Source organism: Bactrocera latifrons, unplaced genomic scaffold, assembly GCF_001853355.1.
Source record: "Bactrocera latifrons isolate USDA-ARS-PBARC rearing strain unplaced genomic scaffold, ASM185335v1 scaffold_6, whole genome shotgun sequence".
Lineage (NCBI taxonomy): Eukaryota > Metazoa > Arthropoda > Insecta > Diptera > Tephritidae > Bactrocera > Bactrocera latifrons.
The window spans coordinates 197805-216178 of record NW_017537267.1 but is presented as its reverse complement, the minus strand read 5'-3'; the positions used below and the strand labels follow the sequence as shown (position 1 = coordinate 216178).

The window sequence follows — 18374 nt, the reverse complement described above, 5'->3', positions numbered from 1 at the left end:
TTGTTTAAAATTTTGTTGGCTTTCTACTTTATATCAGGCAAGCGTTGATGAAGCGTCTTAAATATTAACGGGTTCAGCTTGTTTGCACACTTTTAAGCACTGCGTGTGCTATCATGAATAAAGGCTGCTCATCTATAATTTATATGACTTTTAGGCACATACATATTTACACTCTAATCCTGTAATCGAATGTAATGACTTAAACGCTGTTAAATATTACAACTAACTGGTTATGAATTATGGCTAAGCTAAGTGCATCACAGCGCCAAGTTGAGGGCCTGTTATATACCGTTGGCTTACATAAATATACACCATACAAATATGTACATACATATGTATATAAAAGTATAAACCTCATTTACCACACACACACAACTCTTCTCAATGCAACGACGACTTTAATATCGCTTATGATTTCGCAATGCCCAGCACCGGTTAAAATCCCTTAGCTAGTCACATGTATGTATGCATGTATAGGTAAGCTGATGTGAATATATATGTATGCATGTAGTTGTGTATACAATTTACTTCATTAGGTGTCAAACAAGAAAGTTAATTAAAGTAAACGGAGCAACGAGCTTTGGAGCACTAAAAGCAGCAGTGCTTATGCATGCCCCTTTCACTTATATACATATCTATGTATACTGTATATGCCTGTATGTATTAGTGTGCTTGTAAGTGCAACATGAGCACATCTCATTGCCAACTATTATTAATGAGAAATCACGCAGCTAAATGGAACGCCTGTGGAACGTTCTGTGAATTATGAGCGGAAAATGGACACTGCCAAGAATTATTCGGTAAACTGTAAAGAGAAAGTATTAAAAAAAAGGCTAAATGAAACCATGAAGTTATCTTTAAATGAAAACATTTTCCATACAAGCACTAGACTATGATCCTTCAGTTTTTATGACAGTTTTATGCAATTGTGAACCGATCTCAAAAATTTTTTCAAAGATTGCCCCATAAACCATGCCAAATTTCGCAAAGATGTCCCCTCAATCGAAAAAGCTATAAATAGAAACAATCATCGTTCAGTTGTATAGCAGCTTTATGCTACAGTGGCTGTTCCGAAAAATGAGCAGCTCCTTAAAGGAAAATAAATGTGAACAAAATTGAGGGACTACTTCGCATATATACGGGCTGACAGACAGATAGTCAAATGGACTTGAATAAACCTACTCAGCTCTTCATGCTTATCGTATATATAGCACATATATAAAGTTTATAGGGTCTGCGAGGTTTTTTCTGGATTCTACAAACTTTGTAGCAACCCCAATATGGTATGTTTCGGGTATAAAAAGTTACGTGAGAAAACCAACTAAATCAAAACGAGTTCCAATGAAAACACTTCGCAAAGTGCTTCCTCATTCTTCTGCCGAAGCCTAATACGTTGAATGAAATATTTCAATGCCCAGTAAAAGCAACTGATAATGTCACATTATCTTTCTCCCTCCCGAAAATATATGTTATATAATTCAACTTGCAGTTTTCTAAAAAATAAATATCATAGATGAAATTTTGTTTCAGTAAGAAGGCGCTCTCTTAGGGTAAAACCATACGTAAGCCTCTCCTTTACCATATTTGGTAATTGTGTTAGAAGTGATCTCGTAGGTGCGATTACTAAGGTTTCGTAACTGAATTACTTATATTTTGAGAGAAAATAATTAACAACTTAAGCGGAGACAATTCATCAAAACACATGTGTTTGTACTACAGGGTTTTCAAATAAGAGTAATATGATTTGTAAAACAAAAAATAAAACTTTTTAATTTACAAGGAAATTCGAAAATGCTTTTATGTAGTGTGAAGTACAATCAATACAATTATTTTCAGAATATCAAATCAATCAAATGGCATCCCCGACTTCTTTTGCACGAGCGAGTTCGATGAACCCAATTTTCGAGTACTTTTTTCACTAAATCAAAGTAGCACGTTCAATATAGACTTCTAAAGCTTGAAGATAATAACAATGAATTTAAATAACACCAAAAGAAGTAGTCACAATTAAATGTCACAAGTTCTTGAAATAATCGAATCTCCAAACTAGTCTCGCAATAATCAGTAGGGGTGAATTTATAATTGAGATTTTTTGACAATGTGATATTCTATTTCCAACTCATTCAGTCAGGGTGATTATTCAGAAAGAATCGATTGGTTTGACAAATTCATCAAATATGATAGATACGCTGCTTGAAACGTTCTGAAATCTAAGACAAAAAGCTGAGGAACATTTCGACTCTTTTATTCAGACACGAAAAATGGCAGCAGAATTGAAAATTGACGAAGAAGAACCAAGAATCTGTCAAAACACAGCTTGAAGAACTGCGTTGTAGACCTAGTATACCCAATAATTGGTAGTTTTACTTGCATATTTTGCACACTTTCTCTGACGAATGTGAGCTCTGAACGCTCTTTTTCAACACTTCACCGCACGAAAAGGCTGAGGACGCACATTCTTCAAAATAGATTGATCGGCCGGGCGTTACTGCACATCTATCATGACATAGAAGTCACTGCAGAAGAAATCGTCGAAAAATTCTCAAAACTTGGCACCCACAAACTATTTCTGAATCCGCCCCTGCAACATAAAACTTTGGTTATCATCGATCTACTATATATCGCTTTACATTGACAGTAACGGTGTCACCAGCTTCATTTCGGAACAAGTACGGACCAATGATTCCACCAAACCAAATCCCGCACCAAACTATCCATTTAGGTGCATTTAATGGTTGTTCATGAAGAATTTGTATATTTTGGTCGCACCATAAACGAAAGTTTTGTATTATTTACCGCACCATTCAGATGAAAGTGAGCCTCATCAGAGAATATGATTCTCTTAAAGAAATCCTTATCGTTTTCAAGTTAATCCAAAGCAAAATCAACCAATCCTTGACCTTTACGATAGTCCAATGGTTGCAATTATCGAATGTGAATAATTTGAGACGGTTATAAACCAAAATCTTTTCCCAAAATCCACCAGGTTGTGCTTTGAGACACTTTTATTTCTTGAGCATATCCTGGAATCGACAAAGTGTAGTCTGAGGCAGCAATATTTTCAATACTTCGAGCGTTTCTCTGCCTTATTGTTACTTTAGCATTATGTAAAGAAAATGTACGCTCGAAATTTTCAACAATTTGATGAATAGGGAGCACAGGCGGACGAATGTTACGACCATGAAATCGAGAAAGCACAGGAAAGGTCGATATTGGAGAATGATTGCTACCATAAAAAAAATTTTTTTAATTATATGAATAATATTATAATAATACCTTTTCATGATAAGATTTTAGACATTACTAAATACAATGAAAAAAATGACTGATCATGACATATTAAAAATGGCCGAAACGACACTTAAAAATTAAAGCATCGCTATTGGATATATATAACTACCCGATAAATTCAAACGACACCTTTTATGCGCCCAAGTGTAAGTAAATACTTAATTGGCATGTCAGATTGGAATCAAAAAACATGTGTCACTACCTATAAAAATGCGATTGTTTTGCGTTTTCAAAAAGCTGATTATTTATACTTCCGAAACAAGCAATTCAACAAAGAAATGTCACAAGTTTTTTTTTTTTTTTTTTTTTTTTTTTTTTTTTTTTTTAATTACATGACTTAGAATTGCATTTACAAGAAAACAAAGGTGTGAAGAAGAACCGAAAGAAATGCAATGTAAATGTAAAGAAATGTCGCAGTCAAGCGCAGGTGCACACTACAACCACACCAAAGCCACGAAGCCACGTGAGAGCGTGACCTTTTGCAGCCCGACACACCAGAAAACAATCTCACACATCGCTGTATGCTACATGTAGAGTCACTATTCAGAAAGCAGCACAAAAGTCGAAACAACAAGTAAAATACATACCTACGCACACTCACACACACATAGCCAGAGAGTATAGCAAGCAGAATAAGAAGAAAATACTGGGAAACAAGTAAGGAACTGAAAGTTTATCGCATGCGGCAAAAGTTGGGTCAGAAGGCAAGGCTTATGATGTCAAAGGCTACACATGATGACTAGCACGCGCGCAGTCTACTTGTTTGTTTGCCACGGCGCTGCTGGCGATTGCCAGTTGCCAGCTGCCAGCGTCTGCACTTGACTAATGGCGATGTCAACAACCTCAAGGCTAGGCCTGGGTCGCCAACATGGCACACATGCCATCAAGTGCAAAAATACACTAAAGCTCCGGCATGAGTATGTAATATACAATAGCTGGTAAGAAGTGTATGGTTGTAGTGGTACGATGCGTTCGCTTGCGCATGAATATGGCGCTCAAGTGTAGCATATTCTTAGGCGCTTTGAGCAGCACCGTATACAATTCTCATAAGCAACCAGCTTGTTATTGCTTTGATACGCGATGCTGTGAAGAAACTGTGTCAAGTAAGCAAAGAAAACCGGAATGTGGACAACGCTCGTGTATATAGTACTACATATGCATATATATATATGTACATATATAAATGCCTGTCTGCATGTAAGTATGTAAAACACTGTTGGATGTATTTTTCGTGCTTTCGATGCTTTTACAGCTGAGAATAGCAGTTTTTGTCGGCCTCTTGGCTTACTTTTCGTTTATTGTGAATATTTTTGTTCGCTTTTGGTTTGTTATTCGCCTTTAGCCACTAGCGCTTGACTTGCTATACGCCGCGATTTGCTGTTGCTATTAATTCGTCTAAGTGTAATTAAAGTAGCAAAGCTACAAATTGGATTCTTTTTTAGAAAATTTGCAATTAAAATCTGCTATAATAGTAGCAACATAGCTGAGTGGAAAATAAGCTTTTACAGTTTCGTTTAATTTTTCCAGCATTTCCTTCTTCATATACCAGGATACGAGGGTGACCTGAGAAAAAACAATTATTTGCCCGTAATACTATAAATTATTTAAGAATAGTTATTTTTTATGGAAGATTGAACATTTAGCGAAGAAGAATAAAATTTTAATAAGAAATCAGTTGTAGAATATATTTCCTCAAAAACTCAAGCAAAAGTGTTCTTCTGAACTCTTTGGAATAAAACAATTACAAAAGTGAATTCCGACTACAAAGAAAAATGGAAAATTATCTATGCCAAATTTCAAAAATATACCTTATAAAATAATAGAGTTTTCCAAGCAAAAACAAAATTTAAGATCGATATCTGAAAAATTACTCTCATATACACAGGTGAACGTATGGACGGACGGACTAAATCGACTTAGTTCGTCGCTCTGATCATTCATATATGTATATGATTTACAGAGTCATCGATATTTCTTTCTGGACGTTAAAGGCTTCGACTGCGAATCTCCAATATCATATTTGCGGTCAAGCAATGGTGAAAAATATTATTCTCAAGGAGTTATATGGGCTTACGGGTTTCAAAAAGTAGATTTTTTTATTGTTTTATTAAATCACCTCTAGAATATTTTTCTTTTTCAAGTCAATCCGAGCAACAGTTTCGGAGGTACAGCCTTCAGAACTTGTGCGTTCGAGGCCTGCTAAGCTAAATGTAACGTCTTTAAATGCATTTTTTCGAAAACGTGTTCTTAAAGTCAGTTTGACAAGATTTTTCGAGAACCATTCAACCGATATTCATGAGTTTTTACACAGGTCTTGGAGAAACAATTCTTAAAGTGAAAACAATTTTTGAAAAAATGCTGTTAAAAGCTAACCCAGCGAGTGCATAGTACACCCTTGTATATATATGTCTTCTTTCCAGCCCACATTTATTTTGTATTCTCCGTTCACATGACACAGAAATCAAAACAATAATGCGCTTAAGCAAATCTACATTTAAATGATTTTATGGTTAATGACTTGCAAAAAGCGAATCCCTAGTTAAAAAAAAGGAAATTCAAAATAGTTGAAAGAAGTAAAAGCGTATTTAAGTATAAACGAAAAAAGAAAACTTCGCGAAATGTAATACAGAAGAGTGCTATGCTAAATGCCAACTACCGCTTCGTATAAGCGCATGCAAAAACAAATGCCCGTCAAATGCCAAGAAATTTTTATTCGTTAACGCGCATTCGTTATGGAAATTCCCGACTATGGTAATAGCAATAGAAAATGGCCAAGGAAATGGTAATGGAAATGAATGTAAACAATTCGTTTGGGCGCCAAAGCTGAAGCCATGGCTCCATTCACGACAAGCACACTTCGGAAGCGGCGCCTTCGAAAGCTTCTTGATGACTCCGCTGATGATGGGAAGGAAAGCGACACTTGACTTGGCAGTCTGCTTTTCGAAGAGAATTTGTACGTAATGGACGAAGAAATTTGCGAAAAGAAATTGCGGTATGCGAGCAATAGCACAAAGAATACTGAAGCGATTGGTGTAATATAAAAATTGTATATATAAAATTACACATTATAAGCAGTTAAACAGTTTTTTTTCCGGTCCAAGCGGTTTATTAAAAATTTAAAAAAAAATTTCGACTAAAACTTCAAATTTTTAAACAGTGTAGGTTCGGTATATAAGCCATAGCATATACATTTATGTCGACACATCCGTAAAGGAGCTAATATTGTTTTACAAAGACTACATCAATTTATTTGTATGTGTGCAATCATGTTCCTTGCATTTCCATTTCCTCAACTTCCCAACACTTCAAATTTCTTGACGTCTGCTGCATACACTTGAAGCTGACTGACTGGATGTCTAACTGGATGTACTGTGTTGCGGTTCAAGAGTGTTAAATAAATCGCACACACAATTGTAGTGTTCTCTAGGAAACTAGCAACACTGTTAACTACTTGCATTTGCATGCAGCCTTTTTGACCTTTTCAATGCTTGAAGAAGGGCTGTGAAGAGATAGGAAGTGGGCAAACTAGGTGCAGAATGTGTTTACTTCCGGGTAAGGCATGTACAGACAAGCACTGTTTTCTATATGTACATATGTGTGATAAGTAAATGTATATGGCATATGCAGACAATGCTAGATTATTGTTTTAATAATAATATACATATTTGCATGAACATTGCTAATATTTCAGAACACGGAAATATGTATATTATTATAAGCAAAACGAGAAATATTAGTTTTGTGATTGAAATTTAAATAAAAAAAAAGTACATTTTAAATGTTTATATCCAAAATTAGAATAAGATATTCGGAATTAAAAGAAAATAATAACAGTTTACGATATAATATTTTTATAATATGTATTAAAAAAAAAAAACAATAATAATATAGGTTCTAATATTTTAATTTAAAAGTTAGAGTAAACAAAAATATTTTTCAGATTCAGGTTGGATTTATTTCTAACTGAAAAACTATTATGAAAATTAATACAATTATAGGAAAAAGTTCAAAAATGAATTGATATTTTATTAAGAATAAGCTTTCTTTTTGAAATGTAACTAAAAGGGTAGAACACGAAAATGTGCGAGAAATAATTTAAAATTAAATTTTTAGAAATTCTAACTATAATTTCGGGTTTAATGTTTTTTGTTTTAATTCGGCATTTGGAATTAAAATATATATTTTTATAACGATTTTTGGAATGAAAAATTTGAAAATTATTACTTACTAAAATTTTCAGGAATAGAAAACAAAAAACGTAATAATTAATTTAATTTTTAATTGTCTTTGAATACATTCGGTTTCAGTTAGAAGTGTTTATTTAATTTTTTTTAAAAAATATTTTGAATAGAAATTTATAAATTATTATTAGCTAAAATTTTCGGGTTTACATAGAAAATTCAAGAGATTTTTCGAGTAGCCCTAATGAAACCAAATTTGGACTTCACTAAAATGCACTCAAATATAGACTAGCTAATTTATAAGGCAAAATACGGAAATTAAATAAATATTGAATAAACTGAAATTATGTAATGTCGTAGTGTTTCAGAGATGAGACGCAGTTATGGTTTTGTAAAAATTTCAAAATATTTACATATATGAAAATATTCCCAAATATTGCTGAACAAAAGATATCGCAAATAGTATTGCTAACTATTAGTATAGCTAAGTTCAGAAAATTGACAAAATCGTCTTTATTTTTTACTAACACCTGCTTTATTAGTGTAGACATCGCTGGCTCGCTTATATTCTAACTCAAACATACCGGAAGAGTTTTTTGTTTTCGGAATAACGTGTTCTGGTATAAATTTGTTAATATGTTAGGCCATGGGGTACTAAAATTATAGAAACTCGATTCACATTTTATTTATAATATATTTTGGAAATCGAGATTCTCTATTAGGGTAGAGCAAAATATATTTTCACATTCAATTAATTAGTTTTTGTTAATAAAAACTATATACGTAAGTAAAAATTCTTATTTTTGAAGTGTTATATGTTTTAACAAATTATTTATGAAAGTACAATGTTATACACACATATCTTTAGTTTCAGTCCTATATCGCTCACAAACATTATTTACCTTCTTTGCATAACTTAAAGAGGCGCTAAATTATAACAGGCTTTTCAATCTTTTTTACTTGCTCTTTACTTTTTTTACTTTATAAGGAACATCACAACCTATGGGAGCGGTCAATTGTCATCTTTATTTCTTTGATCAACTGCTATGTATTTTAACAAGCGGTATTGAGTAAAAACAACAGCGGTACATACGCCAAGAAGAGAAATGTCATTAAAATGTGAAAATAATACTATTCATACTTTTAAATGTAAGTACTTTATTAAAAAAGTAATACATTTCTATACCATTCTATATGTTGAATATATACGCAGTACTGATGTTTTCTTAATTATCCACACATTGTCCTGCCATTTTTTAGCACAATATCGATGAAACGTCAATACATATTGCAAAGTTATTATTTCCTGCTACTGATATTTGTTCAATGTTCTTGGATTCCCTTGAATTTCTAATTTACGAATATCTAACAAGAACTAAACATGTAAATGACTCACCTCTACATATGTTGTTCCTTATAGTCAACAGCATATTCCCGGCAATACTTTTGGCATGAATTCCTTGCACTATTATTATTTATACAACACAACACATTTCTTCACACGCACACAAAAAAATACCCATAGCATTTTCAAAACAAAATTTAACACTTTTCCAATCACTTTCGCACCTTTTACACTTTGCCTTCACTATTTTATACGAAACTTTAAACGTGCTTCTTTTCACATTTTTACAAACATTTGCTTAAAGCTAAATATTTCCTTTTATTCACAACACTTATTTTCACAAATTTTCACGATTTTATCACATCAAAATTGGTTATTACATTAATTTATTAATGAATTTGACTTATTAATGAATTTTTATGTTCAACTCTGCTGCGCACTTCTTTCGTAATGAAATCTGTTGATACCTGCACTGCACAAGTAACGGCGCGCACTCAGTGCATTTGCTTGCATTGCTTACGTTTGCGGTGAGCATCATTCTCCCGCTCTCATACATGAGATTTTAAACAGTTGTAACTTTGTTTTTTTTTTTCAAGCTTATGCTAAAGGAATATGAAAATAATAAAAATATACTTGACTTTGTTATTTAAGCAAAGAGAGCTTAAAGAGCAAGCCAACATATTTTACTACTGCGTTGTTAAGTTTGCATGTATATATTTTGTAGTTGCCAACATAATTGAAATTTAATATAATAATTTAAGTTTGTATGTATGTATATATTTTGTAATTGCCAACATAATTGAAATTTAATATCTTCATATAATTGTGATGTGCGAAAAGCGTTTATAGTCATTATTTGTACATACATATTTATTTGTTAGAAAATATTATTAATTAATGTAGATGTTGCATAAAGCTTACATAAAACATATTATAAGGGATTACTGCATGCAAATTAAGAAGGTAAAAATGAGAATATACTAAGATGCCTTAAAATTACAAATATCAATTAAAAGTCAATTTTTTCATTGGATTATATTTATGAATGCGCATTACACAAGAAAATATAACAAAATTTAATTATGGTATGTATTACAAAATTAAATATATTTGTAGCTTGACTATATTGAAACTGATTGATATATATTTTGTACAAAACTCTATATTAAGTACCTATGTATGTACATAACTAGTAATCAAGATGTAGATATTTTAGTAAGAAATAAATTTATGGCATAAAACCGAATTATTTATTTCTTATTGATTCCCACCCCCACTATTCAACTAGTATTCCTGAAATGTAAGTGTTTCAAAATAAAAAAAATTTATATTAAAAAATGTTTAAGTCTCTAAAAAACCTCTTTCATTAGGTTTATCACTAACATTCAGTTAGTTGTGGGTTAGAATCGCATGTAATCATTTTTGAAAAATATTGAAAGTATTTTTTCATAAAAGGGTTACATTACGTTGATAAATATATACATACATATGTTACACATATTTCTGATATTAAAAAGTTTTGACAATGACACATAGCCATTCTGATATATTTGAAAGTTTAAAGTAGCCTTCAGATAAAAGATAGGATTGAAAACAAAAAATTCAATACTGACTTATTTAATTAAAACAATACAAATAAAATTAAATATATATTTCTCATCTTTCCAACATTATATGGTATGACAAAAAGTGAATGGTAGCACAGGAAATATACGACTGCAACGTCACATATTGACAAAATACGAAAAGACGTTTTCGACTACCCAATATTAAGAAGTGCATATTGAAAGTTATGTTTTATTTCAACAGAATCCTTGTTGTTTCTCAATAAACTTTTAGAAGTGACTATTGTTATGAGAATTGTGTTTAATCATACATTAATAACCATTTATTTTATAAAATATTAAGTAAGATTTAAATTTTAGAAGAATCTAAAGTATTACAGAAGTAGCGTCATAAATAACTATGGACCACTAAGCGATTCTTTCTAAATTATAGACATAACTACGTGATATAAAAATGAAGAAATCTCAATCATTTTGAAGGTCTTAATGCCGCGCAAATGGGAATAATTTCAATTTCTCCCATACTCGATTCTTTTATAAGCAAACTGCATGCGAACGTAAATCAAACCAGAATCAAAGTGAAAGCGACATTTCTTTCAGTCAATTTGGCCACTTAACGACGCTGAAATCTTATTTAATTTATTATGGCCATCTCAGTGCGCGCTCACTGCCACGAGAAGTGAGCATGAACACCACCACCAAATATGCAAAGTAAAAGAGGCACAGCTTAATTTGATTGCGTATTGCGCATTTTCAGTAGAGCGAGCACATCGGCATCCAAAAACGGGTGATGGAGCTTGGAGGTGAATGATGGATGGACACCACATATATAACATATTTGCCTGTGCTCGAACCTATTTATATAAATACCAGTAGATTTTTAAAATTTATTGATGACGTAAGCTATTTTTACATTTTCCCGTTATGACTATTTACAATGTGATAGCCTAATTATAGATGTCGAGTTTTTAATATGGCTCATATACTTTTAAGGCATGTAAAATTACAGAGTGGAAATTTTTCAGGAATCATAAAAAATAATTCGAATCGGGAGAAAATACTCATGTTTGAGTTTTATTTTTACACTATAAATACTGGATCTTTTATTTTATTATTTTTCCAAATATGAAAAAGTACAATAGTATTACTCAAATTACTGTCCATTTGAGGCTATTGCACTAATCCCAATTTTTGAAAACTAATCGATTAATCAAACAAATTGTTAATACCTTGTTCTGATACTGCACTTGGGAATCCTACCAAATACAAGAAATCGCTTTGACGTTATAGATATTCGGCTTTGCCATTGGTTCTGCTGATGGGTCAAGTTTTACATATGAAGTTTTTTGCTCGTAGAGTTATCGTAATGGATCCATTTTTCATCACATCACGTCATTGAAGACCGACAACTAAATTTTTCGTCTCCTATAAACAGTTAATATTTTCATATATAAACCATACTCACAAACCTAACTCGTAGGTAATAATAAATGGCTGATCCCTCAGCGTATCAGATTGATCACACTTAGACTGTTATGTACACTCCTTTGTGATACCAAATGAATGAAACTGCTGTAATTGGATAGCAATTATCCACAAAAATGTCCTAATCCTATCAGAAATCTGTTTAGAAATTTATTTTCTATTTCCGAGGTGATTTCGCCGTCATCTAGAAGTGTTAAGATGATTCTATCCCATCTTATTCCAAACAGCTGATGTAGTCGGTATCCCGTAAGGTATTTAACCTTACTGCATGCATTCCGATCGGACAGGGGCCTGTTAGAATTTCCACTACCACTGAAAGATGGTCCTTGCTGAGAACGAAGAATGCACTTGACATCTCACGATTTAGCCTGAGCCAAACGGACATTGCGACCATACATCAACAGTCCAGTACTGTACCAAGACAAGCGTTCCATTCCGCAGTTATTAGGACTAGAGTACGTGTCCTAACATGCTAGGAATTTCCTGCAATACTTTTGTGGCCGAGCAAATCAGAGTTATTAAAAAAGTCTTGCGGTATTTTCGCTAGTTGGCGCTGAAAGCGCGTAATTCTAGTTTTATTCGTCGCATCGGGTCATGCTATACCTTTTTGGAAAGATCATTTCACGCGCTAACACGTGTTTGATCGATTGTCGTTTCTTTTAAGTCGTTCGTGAGTTATAGCGTCGCAAACATGGAGCAAAATAAAGAGAAAATGAATCATATTTTACAGTACTACTACAATAAAGGCAAAGTGCATCTCAAGCCGCCAATAAAATTTGTTCAGTTTATGGACCCGATACAGTTTCCATTTCCACCGCATAATGATGGTTTYAACGTTTTCGTTCTGGTGTAGATGTGGTCGAAGATGCGCCATGCTCCGGAAGGCCTATCGTCGAAAATTGCGATAAAATCGGTGAATTGGTCGAAAGAGACCGGCATAGTAGCAGCCGTAGCATTGGTCAAGAGCCGGGCATGAGTCATAAAAAAAAAATGTATAAACAATTGAAAATTCAATAAAAATACCGCAAGAAATACCGCAAGAAATACCGCAAGACTTTTTTGACAACCTAATATTTATAAACTAACTGTGCTTCAAATAAGGATATAGACACTCATTTACTAGTATTGAGCGCACAGTCAGCGGACTCAAGGCTAATAGTAGATAGACATTACACCGCTCCTTTTACGGCAACCATTTCAGTTTGGAAGACGCTGCAGTGTCAATGTACTCCTCCACCATACCCCCCGTAAGCTATAAGTCGCAACATTTTACCAATGATTCTCGTGGATTCCTAGATCTTCTTTTGAAACACCAGGTATTTAATACTGACAAGAGGTGCCTCCTCGCGTTTCTCCAATTGATGACAGGTGCGAATACAAAACTTTGTATTTACTAGTGAATAAAACTAGCTTGGCCATGGTGAAATTTATGGAGAAGTTGTTTACGATACTAAAGTATCCCTGAGTTAGCTTCTACATGGTATTTAAAAATTTTTCCTCAACCATGAGAGCTACATCGTTCGAGCTACACCCATCGCCAACTTCTAATCCTACTCAAATTTTTATAAAAAACACTCTAATGACTTACAAATGGTAACTAATTTTGTGTATAACTGCTTAAGACTGCATACAAACATATTTATTCATTAAAAGAACTCTTTGCACTTATAAAAATGGCGGACAGCAAAAATGCGAATGACAAATTACTTCCGCTTCCGTTAACGAGTAGGCGAGCCACACAGGCTTTAAGCTTACACACACAAATATATATGAGTTCGCGAAAACCGGTACACATATGCAAAAAATGAACATATATAGTACATATATAATATATAAATGTACGGAAAACATGAAAAGAAAACACTCTCAGCCAACGCGAACGCACGCAAAAGTACACTTAGCGCAACACCCACTCACAGCCACTCATTCTTAACCGCTACTAAAGCGGCCACGACCGAGCAGGGTCATGCACTTTGTTGAAAACGTCGCTACATCCAACAACTACTATACAAATGCTTATATAAATATGTGTGTATGTATGTTCATGAAACAGCCAATCTGCCCGCGCCAGTGTTCAGGCATAGTTGAGCGCTGATCTTTTTCATATGACGCCGCCATAGTCTTGACCACAAACGCGGTTGCCACTGCCTCAACTATTATGTTTTGCCATCAAGTATGTATGAAATATGGATATGTGTGCTTAGATAAAATATTTTCTTTTATATTGCTGCATTTTTTTAGTGCGATATTAAGCGGAAGGTTAGAAGAATGGAAATAAGAAAATTAATAAAATTTTTAATTCATGTTTGGCAAATAATTTGGGCTACTTAAAAAATTCTCCTGTAAAAAAAAAACATACCCGTTCACATATAACATTTATATTATCTGTGCCGAAAAAAAAACACAATTTTGTTTCGAGACCCGTTGTTTTGGATTTTAGGTGACGATATGTAGTTTGATATATCAAAACATGAGCTGGATTGTTAACTTCAATGTTTTTCTTCAATGGATTCAAACTTTACCCCTTCACCTCAAATTTGAAAAATGTTTCTCAATAGATGTCGTTGTAGTCGCTACCAATCACATTGTGTCATACCATATTGTGTTGGAAAGGTGAGATTTTAAGCTTCATTAAACCAAAAAAAAATTAAATTCAAGGAAAATGAAAAAAGTTACAGCTGTGTGAAAATAATAAAGAAATTCACAATATTACGAAATTTTTCTATAAAACTTTCTATAAATACTACGCAAGCCATCGCTGAAAATTGTGAAGTTTATGGAGACGAGGCTGCAGCACAACAATTATTTGCTCGTTACCGTTCTGGAAAATTCGAAATTTCGATTTACACTGATGGAATAATGTCTCTAGAGGAAAAATGGCAAAAAGTGGTCGACCAAATTGGTACATATTTGCTTATTTATTTATTAGTCTAAAAATAAGTTAAACTTTGATTAGAAATACAAAAATACTTTTTCGACTACCCCATATTTGTCCCTACCGTCAATTTAGTCTAAATTTAAATCGAAGTAGTACTATATAGAAAACTATAAAAGTAGAACGATCTTTAATATCTCTATGTCGTATGAAATTTATCAGAAAGTTACAACTTTAAAGAAAAAATGTATCTTTAGTTTAGAATAGCCGAAATCTAATGAAAAATGGGAAATTAAAATTAGATAGAAAAATATCAATTGCTTTGTTTTATAAAGTAAAAAAGAAATGCAAATAAAAGTTGGGTTCTGTGAGATAAAACCTATAATTTTTTATTCAAAAAACTGGTAAAAAGAAAGCTACTTAACATTTTAGGCACCTCAGCATCTGAATTAACCCATCATTAGGCCGATTGTTCCCCCATGATAATGAAGTATCTATGCCCTATTCAGAGACTCAGAGGATATCATAGACTATTAAATTTGTATACCCTAAAGAGAATATATTGAATTTTCCACGAAGCTTATCAATCCCTGAAGGAAACGTGGGAAACCCTATATAGTTTGTATATAAATGATCAGCAAGAAGAGCTGAGATCTTAAATTCTAAACTCTAAACTGGAACCGTCAATAATACACCACTGTAGGAAATAACTGCCTTACAAAGCGATTGATCGAACTCAAGCCAGTGTAAAGAAAACTATTTCTATCTGACAAGCAACCTTCATGAATTTTTTTTTTTTTTTTTTGTTTGTTTTTTGTGCAAAAAGAGTACCATAAACAGGTTTCTTTGGATATGCTTGATCGTGCGAACTCCGATCCCATATTCATGGAGGGCATTATAACTGCCGATAAAACAAGGGTTTATGAGTTGCAAGTTGCAGAATGCAAACAAGTCGACAATCATCGGAATGGAACCCGTTTTTAGTCGATCCAGTAGATGAAACAAAATTCACCGAAGGAGCTGAATGCCATCCTAAGAAGTATTTTAAGTTTTATTTGCAAATTCCTTGTACTCTTTTGTCACCATGAATATTGCATTCTACTTTACTAGGTTTTGTTTTTTCATCACTGCAATGTTATTTAGTCCACTATTTGCTAAAATTTTCAATTATTAGAAAAATGATAAGTTCTCTACTAGAGTACTCGTATACTTGAATCAATTACACATGGTTAAAACAAAATTTTTCTGGGTATTGGGTTGAAAAAACAGTTTTTCATTAGCTCGAATCATGAGTAAAAAATAGCCGAATTCAATATATTTGCCGCCGAAGTATGAAATAGAGAAACATTAATCCAAAATGTAAGAGGGTCTTCGAAAAATACATATATATATTTTTTATTTCCGGCAGGACTTCAACTTATTTTTGTCATAGTTCAAGATCAGACAAAAAGCTGAGTCCGTGCCGGTCACGTAGAACCACCTGCAAAAATAATGGAATTTCAGTTTTAAATACAGTAGAAAACCACATAATTATTTGCACAAGATCTTACTAGGGTGCATCGCATATAGAAAGTTCTCGTCTTAGTCGTATCAATATTTTTTTATATTATATTCTTTGGCACTAGTAAACAAACTTATCGCCATTACTAAACAGCGCTACCCATTTCAGAGCCAACATTTGACGCAACCATCGTTTCATACAGTTTTAAGAACACTTTTTGTGAAGCAACATGCCGGCAAAAACACAAGCACATGCAAGGTAGAACTGAACAAGAGCTCACTGAATAAATTGTTGAACTCAAGGGTTAGCGTGTGCGCCTGACATTATGCCAAGAAATATTTTATTTTCACATAATATTTCTCATCATGGGTCTTGTTTTTTTTTTTTTATTTGTCAGCATGTTATACGTTAGGAGGAGCTCACTAGCTTAGCGTATAAATCGAAAAAGTGAAAAATAATAATCGAAACGAAATTCACACGCCCTCGCACGCGCCATAATTAATGCCAGTGGACTTTGCGGCTTCTGATCCACCCCTTTCAACCCCTGCCGGCGCCTAAAGGCTTCGCTATTTCGATTATTAGCGTTATTTACAAAAGTAATTCAAACGAATTGCTCCGTTATGACAGTGAATTTTATTTAACAACTCACTAATGACTTTGAAGGGCGTGTCGGCGTATTTGATGGCGTTGTGGCCATCAAATTTGCAAAGTCGTTCCCTGGCGAAAAGGTGTGCGCTGTCAATGTCACAGCACAACAACAACACCAACAACGGATCTGAGGCAAACTCAAAGAGTTGGCAAACAATCGCATTATGATAAAAGCCAACGACGTTCGCCCTCAAGTGGTCTTTTATTATTACTTAACTGAGTTTGGTGGCGAGATATTTGGAGGCGTGGGCACAAACAAGATCAAGAGCTATAAAGAATTGTGCGCAGCAAGGGAACCATGTAGAGTTCAAAGAAAAAACTAATAACAATGAATGATAAAAGCTCACGCAACGAAATTTTACCAGATTAACGGTAAATGATAATCAAATGTCAACACACATTGTTGATAGCTAAACCGACATTTTGATGTAAGAGTTGAGACAGGTGAATATTAGAAAACTTATAAAAACGGAGAGTAAATTTGTACACATTTTGTGGAAATATGTATTCGAATTATTTACAGATAATATAAAGATTATATAACAGAAAAATTTGCATCTCAGCACTCAAAGGAAAACTAAAAAGATTTGTTTATAATGGAACTCGTTTCCTCGTTTCGAAAATAGAACTTAGTAAATTTTATTAGCAAATACCTTTACAATACAAAATAATATTTTGATATATTAGAGGTATTCAGGATCTCAAAATGATTTTCAAAACAATTGATAAGTTATAATAGTTCTTACAGCGCCTAAAATTTAGAGCAATCAGTGCAGATACATCTATGTTTTGAATTCCTCTTTTACTTAAAAGCTTAGTGACTTACTTTGAAAATCGAATTTGGCTCTTCTAGAAACCGAATCATTTTTATGTGATATCGTAGAGAATGCCGTGTTCTAAAAACCGAATTCACATATTTAAATGTAATTTGAAAATGGAAAACTTATAATATATTTGTTTTTGGTCTGCTTACATACTAACAAGGAATATGTGAGCGGAAGACCTAAAACTCCCCTTTTCCGTCAAAATCTCTCCATCAACCTTAGCTTCAGGACACCATACCACTGTAGCATTTTTCAACAAGTGGCTGAAGTTATGGAAGCGGTAGAAGTACTTCTTGAAGTGCAGCTTCATTCAGAGAAATACCCATTAAATTCGGCAGCAGAACGCCAATACTTGAACTCACGATATTTTGCCCAAAGTTATTCAAACAGTGTTGGAAATTACTACCAATATCATCGAGTTACTTTGTGCTATCCTGATCATCTTGATCCCAATCTCATCAGACTGTGTGGGTGCGTCGCTGCCCTCTTGCATTCTACCTAGTTCTTTTCGATCCAAAGAGGAACCTAAGAGTTCTTATGAATTATTTGCTCTTAGCAAAGTTCATCTCACTGCAACAATAGGGCAATGGACACTATCCTATATTTGCATTCGGAATGAGACTAAAGACATTGGAGACCGCTGTCAAAACTGTATGATG

The 18374-nt window shown here is 33.4% G+C and overlaps 1 protein-coding gene across 1 annotated transcript in view; it reads right to left on the bottom strand.

The window, feature by feature from the left end:
- The window catches only part of LOC108974964, a 316781-nt gene extending 307650 nt beyond the window's left edge, over positions 1-9131 (bottom strand). The window contains exon 1 of the mRNA XM_018943101.1: positions 8869-9131. The gene's annotated coding sequence lies outside the window, so the exon portion shown is untranslated. The remainder of the gene's footprint in view (positions 1-8868) is intronic.
- Between the last annotated feature and the right edge of the window lie 9243 nt (positions 9132-18374).